The sequence below is a fragment of the Eschrichtius robustus genome, chromosome 3, assembly GCF_028021215.1.
Source record: "Eschrichtius robustus isolate mEscRob2 chromosome 3, mEscRob2.pri, whole genome shotgun sequence".
NCBI lineage: Eukaryota > Metazoa > Chordata > Mammalia > Artiodactyla > Eschrichtiidae > Eschrichtius > Eschrichtius robustus.
The window spans coordinates 126,660,503-126,678,596 of NC_090826.1; positions in this window are offsets into that span (position 1 = coordinate 126,660,503).

Genomic DNA, 18,094 nt, shown 5'->3' on the forward strand with positions numbered 1-18,094 from the left:
TTGATTGATTTGTGTATATTGAAGAATCCTTGCATCCCTGGGATAAACCCCACTTGATCATGGTGTATGATCATTTTAATATGTTGTTGGATTCTGTTTGCTAGTATTTTGTTGAGGATTTTTGCATCTATATTCATCAGTGATATTGGTCTCTAATTTTTCTTTATTTGTAGTGTCTTTGTCTGGTTCTGGTATCAGGGTGATGTTGGCATCATAGAATGAGTTTGGGAGTGTTCCTTCCTCTGCAATTTTTTGGAAGAGGTTGAGAAGGATGGGTGTTAGCTCTTCTCTAAATGTTTGATAGAATTCACCTGTGAAGCCTTCTGGTCCTGGACTTTTATTGGTTGGAAGATTTTTAATCACAGTTTCAATTTCACTACTCGTGATTGGTCTGTTCATATTTTCTATTTCTTCCTGGTTCAGTCTTGGAAGGTTATACCTTTCTAAGAATTTGTCCATTTCTTCCAGGTTGTCCATTTTATTGGCATAGAGTTGCTTGTAGTAGTCTCTTAGGATGCTTTGTAGTTCTGCAGTGTCTGTTGTAACTACTCCTTTTTCATTTCTAATTTTATTGATTTGAGTCCTCTCCCTCTTTTTCTTCATGAGTCTGGCTAATGGTTTATCAATTTTGTTTATCTTCTCAAAGAACAAGATTTTAGATTTATTGATCTTTGCTATTGTTTTCTTTCTTTCTATTTCATTTATTTCTGCTCTGATATTTATGATTTCTTTCGTTCTACTACTTTTGGGTTTTCTTTGTTCTTCTTTCTCTAGTTCCTTTAGGTGTAAGGTTAGATTGTTTATTTGAGATTTTTCTTGTTTCTTGAGGTAGGCTTTTCTAGCTATAAACTTCCCTCTTAGAACTGCTTTTGCTACATCCCATAGGTTTTGGATAATCGTGTTTTCATTGTCATTTGTCTCTACGTATTTTTTGATTTCGTCTTTGATTTTTTCAGTGATCTCTTGATTATTTAGTAACGTATTGTTTAGCCTCCATGTGTTTGTGTTTTTTTACTTTTTTTTCCCCTGTAATTGATTTCTAATCTCATAGCGTTGTGGTCAGAAATGATGCTTGATATGATATCAATTTTCTTTAATTTACTGGAGTTTGATTTGTGACCCAAGATGTGATCTATCTTGGAGAATGTTCCATGTGCACTTGAGAAGAGAGGGTAATCTGCTGGTTTTGGATGGAATGTCCTATAAATATCAAATCTATCTGGTCTATTATGTCATTTAAAGCTTTTGTTTCCTTATTAGTTTTCTGTTTGTATGATCTATCCATTGGTGTAAGTGAGGTGTTAAAGTCCCCCACTATTTTTGTGTTACTGTCCATTTCCTCTTTTAGAGCTGTTAGCAGTTGCTTTATGTATTGAGGTGTTCCTATGTTGGGTGCATATATATTTATAATTGTTATATCTTCTTCTTGGATTGATCTCTTGATCATTATGTAGTGTCCTTCCTTGTCTCTTGTAACATTCTTTATTTTAAAGTCTGTTTTTTCTGATATGAGTTTTGCTGCTCCAGCTTTCTTTTGATTTCCATTTTCATGGAATATCTTTTTCCATCCCCTGACTTTCAGTCTGTGTGTGTCCCTAGGACTGAAGTGGGTCTCTTGTAGACAGCATATATATGGGTCTTGTTTTAGTATCCATTCAGCAAGCCTGTGTCTTTTGGTTGGAGCATTTAATCCATTCACATTTAAGGTATTTATCAATATGTATGTTCCTGTTACCATTTTCTTAATTGTTTTGGGTTTGTTTTTGTAGGTCCTTTTCTTCTCTTGTGTTTCCCACTTAGAGAAGTTCCTTTAGCATTTGTTGTAGAGCTGGTTTGGTGGTGCTGAATTCTCTTAGCTTTTGCTTGTGTGTAAAGATTTTGATTTGTCCATCAACTCTGAATGAGATCCTTGCCAGGTAGAGTAATCTTGGTTGTAAGTTCTTCCCATTCCTCACTTTAAATATCTCATGCCACTCCCTTCTGGCTTGTAGAGTTTCTGCTGAGAAATCAGCTGTTAACCTTATGGGAGTCCCCTTGCATGTTATTTGTCATTTTTCCCTTGCTGCTTTCAGTAATTTTTCTCTGTCTTTAATTTTTGCCAGTTTGATTACTATGTGTCTCGGCATGTTTCTCCTTGGGTTTATCCTGTATGGGACTCTGCGCTTCCTGGACTTGGGTGGCTATTTCCTTCGCCATGTTAGGGAAGTTTTCGACTATAATGTCTTCAAATATTTTCTCGGGTCCTTTTTCTCCCTCTTCTCCCTCTGGTATCCCTATAATGCAAATGTTGTTATGTTTAATGTTGTCCCACAGGTCTCTTAGGCTGTCTTCATTTCTTTTCATTCTTTTTTCTTTATTCTGTTCTGCAGCAGTGAATTCCACCCTTCTATCTTCCAGGTCACTTATACGTTCTTCTGCCTCAGTTATTCTGCTATTGATTCCTTCTAATGTATTGTTCATTTCAGTTATTGTATTGTTCATCTCTGTTTGTTTGCTCTTTAATTCTTCTAGGTATTTGTTAAATATTTCTTGCATCTTCTCGATCTTTGCCTCCATTCTTTTTCCGAGGTCCTGAATCATCTTCACTGTCATTATTCTGAATTCTTTTTCTGGAAAGTTGCCTATCTCCTCTTCATTTAGTTGTTTTTCTTGGGTTTTATCTTGTTCCTTCACCTGGTGCATAGCCCTCTGCCTTTTCATCGTGTCTTTCTTTCTGTGAATGTGGTTTTTGTTCCACAGGCTGCAAGATTGTAGTTCTTACTGCTTTTGCTTTCTGCCCTCTGGTGGATGAGGCTATCTAAGTGGCTTGTGCACGTTTCATGATGGGAGGGACTTGTGGTGGGTAAAGCTGGCTCTTTCTTTGGTGGGCAGAGCTCAGTAAAACTTTAATCTGCTTGTGTGCTGATGGGTGGGACTGTGTTCCCTCCCTGTTGGCTTTTTGGCCTGAGGCGACCCAACACTGGAGCCTATCTGGGCTCTTTGGTGGGGCTAATGGTGGACTGCGGGAGTGTTCACGCTAAGGAGTACTTCCCAGAACTTCTGCTGTCAGTGTCCTTGTCCTCAAGGTTAGTTACAGCCATCCCCCGCCTCTGCAGGAGACCCTCCAACACTAGCAGGTAGGTCTGGTTCAGTCTCCTACAGGATCACTGCTCCTTCCCCTGGGTCCTGATGTGCACACTACTTTGTGTATGCCCTCCAAGAGTGGAGTCTCTGTTTCCCCCAGTCCTGTCAAAGTCCTGCCATCAAATCCCGCTAACCTTCAAAGTCTGATTTTCTAGGAATTCCTCCTCCCGTTGCCAGAGCCCCAGGTTGGGAAGCCTGATGTGGGGCTCAGAACCTTCACTCCAGTGGGTGGACTTCTGTGGTATAAGTGTTCTCCAGTTTGTGAGTCACCCACCCAGCAGTTATGGGATTTGATTTTATTGTGATTGCGCCCCTCCTACTGTCTCATTGTGGCTTCTCCTTTGTCTTTGTATGTGGGGTATCTTTTTTGGTGCGTTCCAATGTCTTCCTTTTGATGATTGTTCAGCAGTTAGTTGTGATTCTGGTGCTCTCGCAAGAGGGAGTGAGAGCACGTCCTTCTACTCTGCCATCTTGAACCAATCCTCTCTATGTATATTCTTCATTAACTCAAGAAGCAACAAGATTGTGCTGTGCAGTGTACCTAATAACTACCATAAATTTCAAGGTGGTGATGCGCTTGCACAAAATTTTCATATAATTCTTCAGCAATTGTAATGTGGTGGGGTGTTTAGTGGTGACTTATGATTTGTTACCTATAATCGTAATGGAACAAAATGATAAATCTCAGTTAGAAGTTAGCAAAAATAATGGTGTAATTTTTTTCCATTCAAGTTCATGGACCCAAGGTTACGACCAAGGTTGTCTAGATGTGTGGGAGAGCCACTCTCACATTCCAATGTACTTGAGAGGAGTCTGGAGGCTGGGATATGCTTCTAAACCTTAGATACTAAAATAGAGATGTGTTTGTAATCCACAATCTATACAATATATATGCAATATTTTTAAGAGAGAAAAAGAATTCTCGGACAGGAATCAAAAAAAAAAAATGATACAAATGAACCTATTTACAAAACAGAAATAGAGTCATAGATGCAGAAAACTAACTCATGTTTACCAGGGTGGAAAGGGGAGGAATGGGATAAAATGGGAGATTGGGATTGACATATACACCCTACTATATATAAAATAGATAACTAATAAGGACCTACTGTATAGCACAGGGAACTCTGCTCAATACTCTGTAATGACCTATATGGGAAAAGAATCTAAAAAAGAGTGGATATATGTATATGTGTAACTGATTCACTTTGCTGTACAGCACAAACTGACACAATGTTGTAAATCAACTATATTCCAATAAAAATTAAAAACAAAACAAAACAAATTTAATGATAAGGATGAGGCTAAACCTATTATCAATAAAATAAAATTGAATAGATTAAATTTAAAAAAAAGAATATTCAGACATAGTAAATGCAATTTGTACAATTTCTCTAATGTGAGAAAATGTCAAAAGTTTGAACAAAAGACATTTTTTGATGCCAACATTGTATGGGGTAAGTTAGATATGGGAGGACAGCACCCCTTTGTTGAAAGACTGGAGAAGAGTACCTCTTTATGTATCTTCCCTTCCTGAGGAGGGAGGAAATTAGCTCCCATCCTTGTTGTCTGGAGTAATCATGGTTAAGATCTGCCCAAAAAAAGCTGTGGAGGGGAGTAAAATATCATAACATATTCCTTATTCTCCTTTCTGAAAGGGCTTACCACATTTGATGTACACATCAATCCTGACCTCCATCCCAGCCCTGGAAATGTGTGAACACTGTGGGAATCCTTAAAATAAAGGACAGAAAATTCAATTTCTCTCATATGGTCTGAATAATATGCTTGAAATCTCAGTTGCTTTGAAAACGGAAAATTGCTTGAATATTTAAACATGCATTTGTTCTTGGGAAACAAAATGTTCAGCTCTAGTGGTTGCCACAGCAACTGCCTAGGCTAAAAATACAAAATCCGCCATAAGAAGAAAAAGTATGTACTGAGGGGGAAAGGGGAGAGAAAAATGGGAAATCTCCCAAAAGAAGATCATTGGCAGATCAACCTGTAAAGACAAGGAAGGAAGTTGGTCTTTGGCAAACATTTTCCTGTGGGGCGATGTGCTCGGTAGAAACCTACATCCCCCCCAACCCCAGCCCAAAGCATTCCTTATCCTCTCCTACGTCCTTATAACTCCCTCTCTTATAAAAATCGCATCCACACTGACTGTGGGCAGCCCACCACTCTGAGGACCATCTTGGTTAACACTACATATACAGCTGGGAGGGGGTGGAGTTCCTGCTAGGCTATCACCAAAGCTAACCATCTTCTCGTGGCTTCTGCCTCTGGTTTGGTCTGGTCTTCACTGTTTCTCCTTCTAAATGGAGATTGAATGAGTGGTTTGTCCTCCCACCCAGTCAAGATGGCTTCTTCACTGTCTCACGTAGACATCTGAGCTGTTCCTGCCTTTAAGCTTTTGTTCATGTTGTCCCTTCACTTGGAAATACGTGCCTCCCCCTTCAGTCTATTTAATTCTTCACCTATATCTGACTTGTTTTAAATGACACCTCCTTCCTGAAACTTCCTGCAGCTATGCTTGCTGTCACTGGTCCCTTCTTTCCCTGAAATGCTGTTTCAAGAAGAGCTGGCACCACGCACTTTTGTGTGTGTGTGTGTGTGTATTTATTTTGTCTAGATTTCAGGCTCTGGGGAACAGGATCTTGTAGTAAACTTCTTTTCTATTCCCAGTGGTGCCCAACATGTTGCCCAAAGCACACTTGACAAAATCTGCTCCACCGCTGTGGGAGAGGAAGGATAAGGCTGAATTATGGGGCAGCATTCGTCTCTGTGGAAATCTGCAGTTCAGGGCATTGGGATGCACCTACAATCACAATCTCAAGCATGACTTGAGGTTACATACAGTCCCCAGGCTGGCTCTATGTAACTCTACATGAGATCTCCAAGCCAATAGCAAAACACCTCAAACCTGCACAACTTCACTGACTATACTCCACACTCTCTTTTGTCTAAGGTGTAGCATAGTGGAAAGAAAACTGGCTTAATAATAAAATCATATTCTAAGTACACTGGGAGATTTTAGATCATGATTCTACAGTGCAGTAGAAAGACTAAAGGTTTGGAACCAGAAGAGTAGGTTTCAAGTCTCAGCCTCACCCTGACTCCCCATGGACAATGGAGAAACACCTGGATATCTCCTTCCTCATTTGGACAAAAGTGTTATATTGTTATCCCCTTCCTATGGTTACTGTGAGGGTCAAAACAGATGAGTAATATGTTAAAGTGCTTTAAAACATACAGGCTGTTGTGCAAATCATAGGTATCACTATGAGTTTATGCCCTCCAACAAGAAAAAGCCAAAATGCATTTTTCCTAATCTCCCAAACTTATTTATATTCCTATTTCCTTTTGGTTCAGGTTCAATTTACAAATTCTCTTAACTTCTGTTAATTTTTTTTTAATTGGGGTATAGTTATTTTACAATGTTGTGTTAGTTTTTACTGTACAGCAAAGTGAAGTAGAGTTCTCCGTGATATACAGCAGGTTCTTATTAGCTATCTATTTTGTACATATTAGAGTACATGTGTCAATTCCAATATCCCAATTCATCCCACCCCACACCCCCCAACTCCTGTTAAATTAACTGGGCTAATTTGCGTGGTTCATTTAGTCACAGGTATTATTCTAGGTAGCTATGGGTCATTTCTTTGCAATTCAACATTTACCCTTCAAATAATAATATATAATAATATAGTGATGTTTTATATTTTCATAACATCTCTCCATGTATAAAGCACCCTTACATCCACACCTAGTGAAGAAAAGCTGCATCATTCACTGACAAACAGCAATTCCCACCTTTCATCTCCTGCTTTTCTGGTTAAGGAGAGTAATACTCCAAGGAGGCTGGAGCTAGACCAGAAAGCAATAGAATATGGAGGGAATAACCTATGAAGACAAAGACAAATGTGAAGGATATCATTCAGTAGCCCTTCCCCCCTTCACCCCTCTTCCTGCCTTTGCAGTTGAAACCAAGGAATGTTTTTGCAGACTGCAGGATGAGACTGCATTCAAAAGGCTGCCCCAGAATAGAGTGTCATCATCCCTGCTGAACCCAGATGCATATTATACATATGACGTTTGTGCTTCCCAGTGATGAGAGCTCCCACCTAACACTGAGAAGGCCTCTGAGAGATCATCCAATGCACACTCTATGGCCCATAATGCAAAACACAATGCCTGGAGGAAAGACATTCTGGCCTGGGATTCAGCAGCCTCTTGGGGCTACTTGGCACTCTGGTTGCAAATCTCTTTCATCTAGAAGATTCTTTAACTCCTTCAGACCACAGTGGACTTGTGTGTAGAGGCTTTTGTCCACATTATCCCTTGAGAAAAGGGAAACCACCATGTTTAGCATGCTTGCTCTTTTTGTACCTATAGAATATGCATAATTATGTTTAATCAGCAGTCTGAAGAATTCACTTAAAACATCCTACACAAATGGCCTAAATTAGTCCAGGTTCTGCCTCCAAGAGTCTAATTCCCACCTAGATCTTGAGGAGAATTTGAATTAACATTTCTTTATGTTAATTCTCATAATGCCCTAGGGATATTGGAAGACTCAGAAATAAACCTGCTAAATTCAGGCACGGTAAAAATTTTATTTTCTCATTTTTTTTTTTTAATGATTTGATAACTATTTATTGAGGGCTACCATGATCCAAAACTAGCCTTGTATTGGTGACAACACAGTAATCAGAGTTCAAATCTAGAGAATTGTTGGTAGGGCTGGGAAGTAGGTCATAATGTCAGAAATTAGCAGTTGAGAGGGACAATTAGTCTGTATTTTTGTGGGGAAGACTTTGTATTCTGGAGGTACACAAGGGAGGATGGGAGGGAGACGCAAGAGGGAGGAGATATGGGGATATATGTATATGTATAGCTGATTCACTTTGTTATAAAGCAGAAACTAACACACCATTGTAAAGCAATTATACTCCAATAAAGATGTTAAAAAATAAATAAATAAAATTAATTTTAAAAAATTGATTTGAAACTTATCTTTGTCATTTGCTATCTGTGTAATTTTGAGCAAATCATATAACTTCTCTGAACTCAATATCCTCATCTGTAAAATGGGGATAATTATAGTACCTCATAGGATTGTTATGGAAGGTTAAAGAACATAATGTGTATAAAGCACTTAGCTTAGTGCCTGGTGCAACGGAAGGACTCAATAAATGTTGAGAAAGGATATGTATCATTGGAGCCTAGTTATTTTTATTTTATTTAATTTATTCCACAAATATTTGTTTATAGTATGGCAGGTACTGGTTTAAGGACTTGGCATTAAAAGATGAGTAATCTCTGGATCTAGCTTCTAAGTAGCGTGATATTGACTGTGCTCAGTAAGGAGGCTATTACCTAAAAAGGCAACTGCAATATTGAGAAAGAAGAGCTACAGTGGAGGCCAGTGAAGGTTATTATAGGTACAGTCCAGGCTGGAGCCACAGAGACGTTTCCTGGAAGAATTGGTAAGATAAGGTTTTGAAGAATGGTGGGGAGTTATCTGGATAAAGATGTGTGTGGGGGTAGAAATAAGGGAAGGTTATTCCAGACAAAGAGAATAGCAAAAGCAAAGACATAGAGGTATGAAAGTTTGTGGAGGGAGATTAAAATACTTACCTCATTATGATCCAGGGGAAGGATAGATTCAGGAGGGAGAAGGAAATGAGGATGTGAAGGTAGGTAGATTTAGGTCAGGGAGGCCTTATAGACTGGGACAGAGAGGCTGAGCTTTATCTTAATATGTATTTGAAAGATTTGAAAGGTAAGAACATGGTTAAATTTACATTTTAGGTAGATTATCTGTGTAAAAACTGGAGAATCTACTCAAAGGGACAAGACTTGAAAGCCACTTCAGTGTAATACTGAAAGCACTCTTTCAAGAACCACTTCAGAAACCAAACAGGATAAACACACACACACAGACACACACACACACACAGAGGGAGAGGGGGTGGAGGCATGTCATATTAAAACTCTTGAAAAATGGAAATTAAGCAAAAGTCTTCAAAGCAGCTAAGAATAAAGACAATATTTTTTAAGAAGCAACAAAACAGTTGACTTCTCAACAAAAATAATGGGTGCCACATTTAAAGCATTGAAAGAAAATAACTGCTAATCTAGGATCTTATGCCCAGTGACTACATCCTTTAAAAATGAAGATGAAATGAAAAACATATGGATTTAGCTCCTGCCTCACCTCCAGGTCTCAGATTATTTATGGCCAGGATATATGCATGAAAATATATACTAAATATCAATAATTTCTTTGGGATAAAGAATTATGGTCCCAGATAATGTGGAAATGCATAAAGGAATTAAGAGGTATACAAAAGGGAAATATATGGGTGAACATAATAAATATTGACTATATCAAACAAAAAATATCATGTCTTATGGAACTTTAAAAAAATATATAAAACCATGACATCAATAACAAAGGAGGAAAGGTTAAAAATTGTTAACGTATTTTAAGGTCTTTGAATTCTCAGGGAAGTAGTAAAACTACAAATTTATATTAGTCATAGGTGTATATTGTAACCTCTGTGGGAATCACCAAAATAATAGTTTAAAAAATGTATAACTAGCAACATTAGGAGAGAAAGTTGGAAGTAATAAAAATGCTTGATTAATCTAAAAGAAAGAAAGAAAAAAGAATAAGAAAGCACAGAACAAGTAAACATAGAAAATGCATACTAAGATAAAAGATTTTACCTTACATTACCAAATGGACACAGATTTTTTTATTGAAGTATAATTCACATACATTAGATTCAGAGGTACAACATAATGACTTGATATTTGTATATATAGCAAAATGATCATCACAATAAGTCTATTTAACATCAGTCACCATATGTAGTTACAAATTTTTTTCTTGTGATGAGAAATTTTAAGATTTACTGTCTTAGCAATTTTCAGATATGCAATACAGTATTATTAATTATAGTTACCATGCTGTACCTTACATTCCCCTGACTTATTTATTTTATAACTGGAATTTTGTACCTTTTCACCCCTTTCCCCCATTACACAAGCTCACCAAAAAACTGAGACCTAATCATTGGACTATATAATACTCCCCTGCCACAACATACCACTACATTACAAAAGGGCTATTTACATCAGTTCCTTTTAACAAGTACACAATGCCCACTTTCAACAAAAGAATACAAGTCATACTAAAAGCAAAATCACAGTTTGAAGAAATTGAATAAACAACAGAACCAGTGTCAGATATAGCAGGAATGTTGGAATTATCAGACCAGAAAAATTTTAAAACTAACATTAACATGCTAAGAGCTTTAATGAAAAAAGTAGACAACATGCAAAAATGGATGGATAATGTAAGCAAAGAGATGGACATTCCAAGAAACAAGAATAAAAAAGAAATGCTAGAGATAAAAAAAACACTGTAACAGAAATGAAGAATACCTTTGATGGGCTCATTAGTAGACTGGCCATAGCTGAGGAAAAAAATCACTGAGCTTGAGGATGTGATGATAGAAACTTCCCAAAACTGGAGAGCAAAGAAAATTTTAAAACTGAAAAATAGAACAAGATATCCAAGAACTGTGGAACAACTATAAAAGGTATAATATATATGTAATGGGAATACCCAATGGAGAAGAAAGAAAGAAAAAATAGAAGGAATATTTGAAACAATAATGAAAGAGAATTTCCCCCAAATTAATGTTGAACACCAAATCACAGATACAGAAAGTTTAGAGAACATCAAGCAAGGTAAATATCAAAAAAAAAAAGAAAAAATCCACCTTGATACCATATCATAGTCAAACTTCAGAAAACCAGAGATAAAGAAAAAAATCCTGAAAGAAACCAGAAGAAAAGAACACCTTACATATAGAGGAACAAAGAAAAAAAAAAAAAAAACATTTGATTTCTCCTCAGAAACCATGCAAGCAAGAAAGAGTGCAGTGAAATATTTAAAGTATTGAGAGGAAAAAAAAACATCAACTTAGAATTCTGCACCCTGTGAAATTATCCTTCAAAAGTAAAGGAGGAATAAAGACTTTCTCAGATAAACAAAAATTGAGGGTATTTGTTGCCAGTAGATTTGCCTTTCAAGAAATGTTAAAGAAGTTCTTCAGAGAGAAAGAAAATGAAATAGGTCAGAAACTTGGATTGACATAAAGAAAGAGCGAACGTTGGAGAACAGATAAGTGAAGGTTATATTAAAATTTTAAAAAAATTTATGTTTCTTATTCTTAATTGACCTAACAGATAACAGTTTGTTCAAAATAATAACAACAATGTATTCAATTATGTATACTTATATGTAAGTTAAAAGAATGGCAGTAATGATGCAGGTATGGGAGGGAGGAATTAGAAATATGTTGTTATTATAAGATGCTTGTACTATCTGTGAAATGGTATGTTGTCATATGATTTGTGAATCTGGATTTGTTATAAATGTATATTGCAAACTCTAGGACAACCACTAAAAACAGTATAAAAAGAACTATATGCTAAGAAATGAGAGAAAATGGAATCATATAAAATGCTGAATTAAAACCACAAAAGGAAAATAAAAGTGCAGAAGACAAAAATAGAAACAACGAACAAGGGCAACAGATAGAAAACACTAACAATTATGACTGGTATTAATCCAACTGTATCAATAACCACTTTACACCTCAATGGTCTAAATACACAAATTAAATGACAGAGGTTGTCAGAGATCAAAAAACAAGACCCAACTCTATGTTGTCTACAAGAAATCCAATTTAAATATTAAAATGCATATAGCTTAAAAGTAAATGGATGAAGAATGATATACCATGGTAACGTTAAACAAAAGAAAGCAGGAGTAGCTATATTAATTTCAGACAGAGAAAACATCAGAGCAAGAAAATTTGTCAGGGATAAAGAGAGGCATTTCATAACAATAAGAGAGTCAATACTCCAAGAAGACATAACAATCTTTGATGTGTGTGCACTGAACATCAGAGTGTCAAAATACATGAGGCAAAAACTGATAGAGCTGTAAGAAAATATGGATAAGTCCCCTATCATTGCTGGAGACTTTAACTCCCCTTTGTCAGAAATGGACATATCCAGCAGGCAGATAATCAGTAAGGGACTTAGTTGAACTCAACAGCACCATCAATGAACTGGATATAATTGACATTTTTAGACTACTTTATCAAACAACAGCAGATTACACATTCTTTTCAAGATCGTATGGAACATTCATAAACATAGACCATATAGTGGCTCAAAAAACGTACTGTAATGAATTTGAAATAATAGAAATTTTACAAAGTCTTCTCTCACAGAACAGTGAAATTAAACTGGAAATCAATGAAAGATAGCTGGAAAATCCCCAAATACCTGGACATTAAGCAAAACGTCTAAATAATACATGGGTCAAAAAAAAAAACCTCAGGAAAAATTAAAAATATTTGGAACTAAATTAAAACAAACACATAACATCACAATTTGTGGGATGCAACATAAAAAATGCTTAGAGGGAAATTTATAGCATTGAATGCATATATTAGAAAAGAAGAAAGATCTAAAATCAATCATCTAAGCTTCCACCTTAGGAAGCTAGAAAAAGAAGAGCAATTTAAATCTAAAGTAAGCAGAAGAAAATAAACAATAAAAATTAGACCAGAAACCAATAAAATCAAAACCAGGAAATTAATAAAGAAAAACAACAAAACCAAAAGCTATTTCTTTGGAGAGATCAATAAAATCTATGTGCCTCTAGCCGGTTTAACTAAGAAAAAAAGAAGAGAGAAGACAGAAGTTACTAATATCAGAAACGAAAGAGGGGACATACTACAGATCCCAGAGAAATTCAAAGGATAATGAAGGAATAATATGAACAATTCTATGCCAACAAATTTAATAACCTAGGTGAAATGAACCAATTCCTTGATACATTCTGCCAAAACTGACACAAGAAGAAATAGATAATCTGAATAATCTTGAAGATGAACAAAGCTGGAACACTTAACAACCAAAAATTGAGGCATATTACAAAGACATTTATAATTTGTACAGTTTATTGTGAGTATGATATTAATTTTTAAAGTTTTAAAGTAAGGATCAGGAGGAATAAGAAAAGATAACGGGATTTAGCAATTAGTATGTCAATAGTTATCCTCAAGAAAACCATTTTCAGGAGGGGGAGATTAACATATTAACTTGTGGTAAAATATACAAAGTAGTTTTTTGGGAAAAAAATGGTGAGAAAGGAAAAGAGGAAGACAGAATATTTTTCTAAGGGGCAGTAAAATTAGGATAAGGATTTGATTTTCTAGAACAGAGGATACTAAATTATAATTATAGGTAGAGTCACTCAGAAATGAACAGGCAGAATAGAAAATGAAAAATTGGTAAGACTTGGCTTGACAGAGATAAAAGGAAATGAGATTAAATATACCAGCTTAAGAAAGAAGGGGAATTCTTCATCCTCCGAGATAACAGAAAGGAGCAGAGAGAGGTAAGATATAGAGACATTTTGAAATCAAGAGCAAGTTGAGACTCTCGTATTAGGTGGCCTGAAAAAAAATTGATTAGAAGCATAGTAGCGTGCACAATAGTTTCTCAGTTAGCATATATTGAATGAATGAATCATTTAAATTACTTATACGTGAATAAAAGTCATCTACAGTGAATAAGGAGACAGTGGTAGGTGAAGAAGTATAAACACAAGAAAACTACAAATTTTAGGTATGCAGCAGAGTGTCAATTGGAGGTAAATGAAAGAATTGCTCAGTATCTGGGGGCCTAGCTGTAGGCGGAGAGTAGGAATATTTAGAGAAAACAAGCTGTGCGCTATTTTACTTTATTTTGCAACACTCATCAGCTTAGGAACAGAAATGGAGGACACATATAGTGATGCTGTGTAACCAGATGTGGAGATATTTAAGGTAGAAAACAGGTAGAAAGAATCTGGGTGTCGGTTTTTGAAATCAGAAAAAGACATTTGACATAAGTAAGCCTTGAGTCCTTAGTAGCATGGCAAGTGAAGAGAGAACAAGAGAGAAAGAGGTTAGGAGAGGCAGAGAGAGAAAGAGTCAGAGAGAGACACCCGAGGCCTGAAGATTTTGATGAAGGCAAAGACCAGGGAGTGTTGCGAAGAAGGGGTTAGATAGGATGATAACGAATTATTGTCAAAGGGGGATTTCAGAGTTTGAAGTCTTGGAGGTGGGGTAGAAAAGATTAATCCATATGTACAGCCATGGTGTGACTGCTCTTTGTGTGGCAAGAACACTAACAGAGAATAAGTCAAAGAGACCGATCATGCTAAAGTCACAGTGGAAAGACAGAGGAGTTGTAAGATGCACAAGATTAGAAGGATTCAAAGACAGCAAGTCGTCTGAATGAGACAGTACAGAGAATGGTCCCATGATGTGCATTACAAAGGGACCCACAGGGAGGGGAGATATGAGTCTGGTGATATTTAGGGATGAGGAGTATTGGGTCAGGAGTGAAAGTACAGGGATTGAGGAGGCATGGGGTTTGCCGGGAGAGAAGTTTATTTCTGGCATGGTATAGCAGTACTGTCTTGTGATCACTAAAATCCACACTTTTCCTCCTGGGCATACACTAGACCACATCTCCCAGCCTTCCTTGCAGTTAAGTAAGGACATTTGACTGAGTCCCGGCCAATAGAACGTGATGGGAATAATGCACACCATTTCCAAAAATGTCCCACATGATCCTCCACTTCTTCCCCTCTTTCATTTGATGGCCCAAATCAGAGGATTCTGCTCTAGGGCCCTAGGAAAGGGGTTGACAAACTTTATTAAAGGGCAAGATAGTAAATATTTTAGGCTTTGATGGCCAAGAACCAAAATCAAGGATATTATGCATGCATTTTTAAAACTGTTTAAAATATAATCATTTAAACAGGAAAAAAATAATTTTTAGCTCATGGGCTGTACAAAAAGAGATAGCAGGCTGATCTGGCCCACAGGCTATCATTTGCTGCTCCCTGCCAAAGTGACCTTGGACATTCAAGATGGGAGGAGCCTGGGTCTCTGAATGACTGTGTGGAGCAGAGCTTCTCTACCCATTGCTGACTGGACATTACATAGGTGGGAAATAAACTGTTATTCTGATCCCCTGAAATTTAGATGTTGTTCTTTATAGCAGTTAGTCAATCCTGACTGATAAAGAGATTGAGAGAAATTTAGAAGAGGAAAGTATGCACTGAAATAAGATTTAATGTTTGCTATATGTCAGGCACTGTACTAAGTGCTTTACATGCATTATCACATTTCATTTATACAAAAATTAGAGGTAGTTACTATTATCATATGCATTTTACCGAGGAAGAAAATAGAGCTTAAGTGAACTGTTCAAGTCATAAGGCTAAAAAGTGGTGAACTTGGACTCAAACCTAAGCCGCTCTGGCTCTGAAGCTTGTTCTCTTTAACATTCATGCTATACTGCCTCCCAGAAATGTAGGAAAACGTGCTGTGTAGAGCTGAATTTTGTTTACTTATTTATCCAATCCTTCATAATTCATAACTTGTCTAGATCCAAGAATGACGTAAGTAAGTTTTTGTTATTTAGCAGAATGTAAACAAACTGACCCAAAGTTCTAATTAGAGAACTAATATATGGTTGTAAGCCCTGGGGAAAATGCCTCCCAGAATCTAGTTATTGCTAAAGTAAATACAAGAGATCTTTGAGCAGTAAAATTCCATGCAATAAAGTCCTGTAAACCTCTCTCAGAGCCTTCTTTCTCTCATTCTTCCCACCAGTATAACAAATTTGGTCATCTGGTTTCAAAAACCAAAGCAATATGTTCTCAGGTGAGTGAGGGGCTACAAAAAATTGCCATGCTATCCCTGGAGGACCTTATAGGTGACAGATTATTAGTATAAGGACTGCAAAAATACAAATGTGCCCTTGCTTGCACTTAAACACTGGGACAAATGGCTCCATGCGCATCAGTAGCTCCTGAGGTGATCACTGTATTAACAGGGAAGGTATAATAATTGATGTTCATAATGAAACCTGATCATCTAGAAAATTTTAAAACATAACTATTCTGGTGTTAGAAAAGTATGTATTTTATCAAATATTCCAACAAATAGTATCAATTTAAAACTAGGATTGTGCTTTTATAAAGATACTAATTGCCTGAAAAATTCATGTATAGGATACTTTTCACTCCTCCAAATGTGAAGAAGACAAGAAATTATCAGAAAGAATAGATATTTACTTGCTGGCCAACTCTGAAACTAAAATTTGATGAGTTGTCTTTATTGTCCAAGGAATATTACAAACAGGTAAAATTTAGGAGGTGATGTATACAAAACAAAGCCTACTCTTGCATTTTTAAAATGTAGTATATAAACTTCCCAGTCCAACAATCCTGATTATTCACTTTCCCAGAATAAATTTGGATGTCAGCTATCCAGACACCTTGGATAAATGTAGTCTTTGGAAAATTGCGGTAAGAAATTATTTTTCAGGCTTGCATACACTAGATAATTGGTATATATGGAACCAACAAAGGATGAAAAATGTGAACGTGTCCTCACATAAAATGGTATTTCAGATTCCTCTGTTATGCTCAAATCCCTAGAACTTATGTACCATATATCAACGGCCACACTGTCTCTTGGTTCATAGTTACAATCCTAACGGGGAAGAGAAAGAATGGCCTAGTGGGTTTGCTTTAAACAGAGTTTTTAAAAGCTGGAATTATTTAAAACACAACACTAACAACATTTATGGTAAAGAATACCTCTGAGTAGTATAAAGAGTCAAGGTAGTATAAATAAAGGCAACCAAGAGAAAATCCTGGGTAACTTTTTTCAACCAACATTAGACAAGTCACTGCTCCTCTTCAAGCCTCAATGTCCTCCTCTATAAAAGGAATGGGTTTGATATGAAAACCTCTCTGGTCCCTTCCAGCTCTGACGTGCTAAAAGTTGTCTATTGCTTCTTAAATGTCACTATTAGTCTTGATAACTCAGGAAGATGTACTCCTTGCTTATTAGCCTCCTAAAAATTGTGAGTTCTAAAATAAATCCAATATCTATTTTTTGATTGATTTGTGTGTCTTGGATTTCCACTCAGTTTCTATCAATTGAATCATTAAATCTTGGTAGTCTAAGAAAGCTTAAATATTATCCAGTTTCTATTTATTGAGATGAGTAGCTTAGGGTTTAGGAATTTGCTCAGGTTCACACTTAATGGCATAGTCAGGACTAGAACCCAGGCTTCCTGACTATCATTCCTCCACAGAACATTCTCCAGTCTATGACACTGCCACCTTACAATATATTTGAGACAATGTCTACATTAAAATTACAGGAAACGTCAAAAGTCTACAAGCTTCTGGAGTCAGTATTGGAAGCAGGGGAGCCAATTTATTTATGAAGAAGTAGAAGTTCTTTGAAAAAAATTAATAAAACATTGTTTAAGAGGTTAAGTGTCTGTAGGGATAAGGATCTGGTCTCCTTTGCCTATACAGAACTCAATGAAAACTGAGTCTTATGTGTAAATGTATTTTTGTTGAAGTTTTTCCACTGAGATTGAGGAAGGGCAAACTGATTTAGATAAAACGAGAACTGACCTCAGCTGACCCAAAACTTTTGCCCAAGGCACAAAACAAAGCCCCAATCAAACTCCAGTCTCAGTTCAGAGAAAGGGCAGCAAAGGGCAGGGCAAGTGAGGATGGTGACTGAGAAATAAAAACATTTGTCCAATTCTCCTCTTCCTGACCAGAATTCATGCTGCCAAATTGTCATAAGAAAGGCTGTTTATACAGACATCCCAGCCCAGCCAAAATAAAAGTAGGAGTCAACTCATCAGATTTTTTTACTTGGTTCCCAAAGAATAATTTAGTGAAGCTTCTGAATTTCTGGCTTCTTAGATAAACAGATTTGTCTTACGTCAAGAAGGTGTGTCTTGAGTGGAAAAGGTTTGTGCCTCTTTCCCAGGGAGGCGGGGC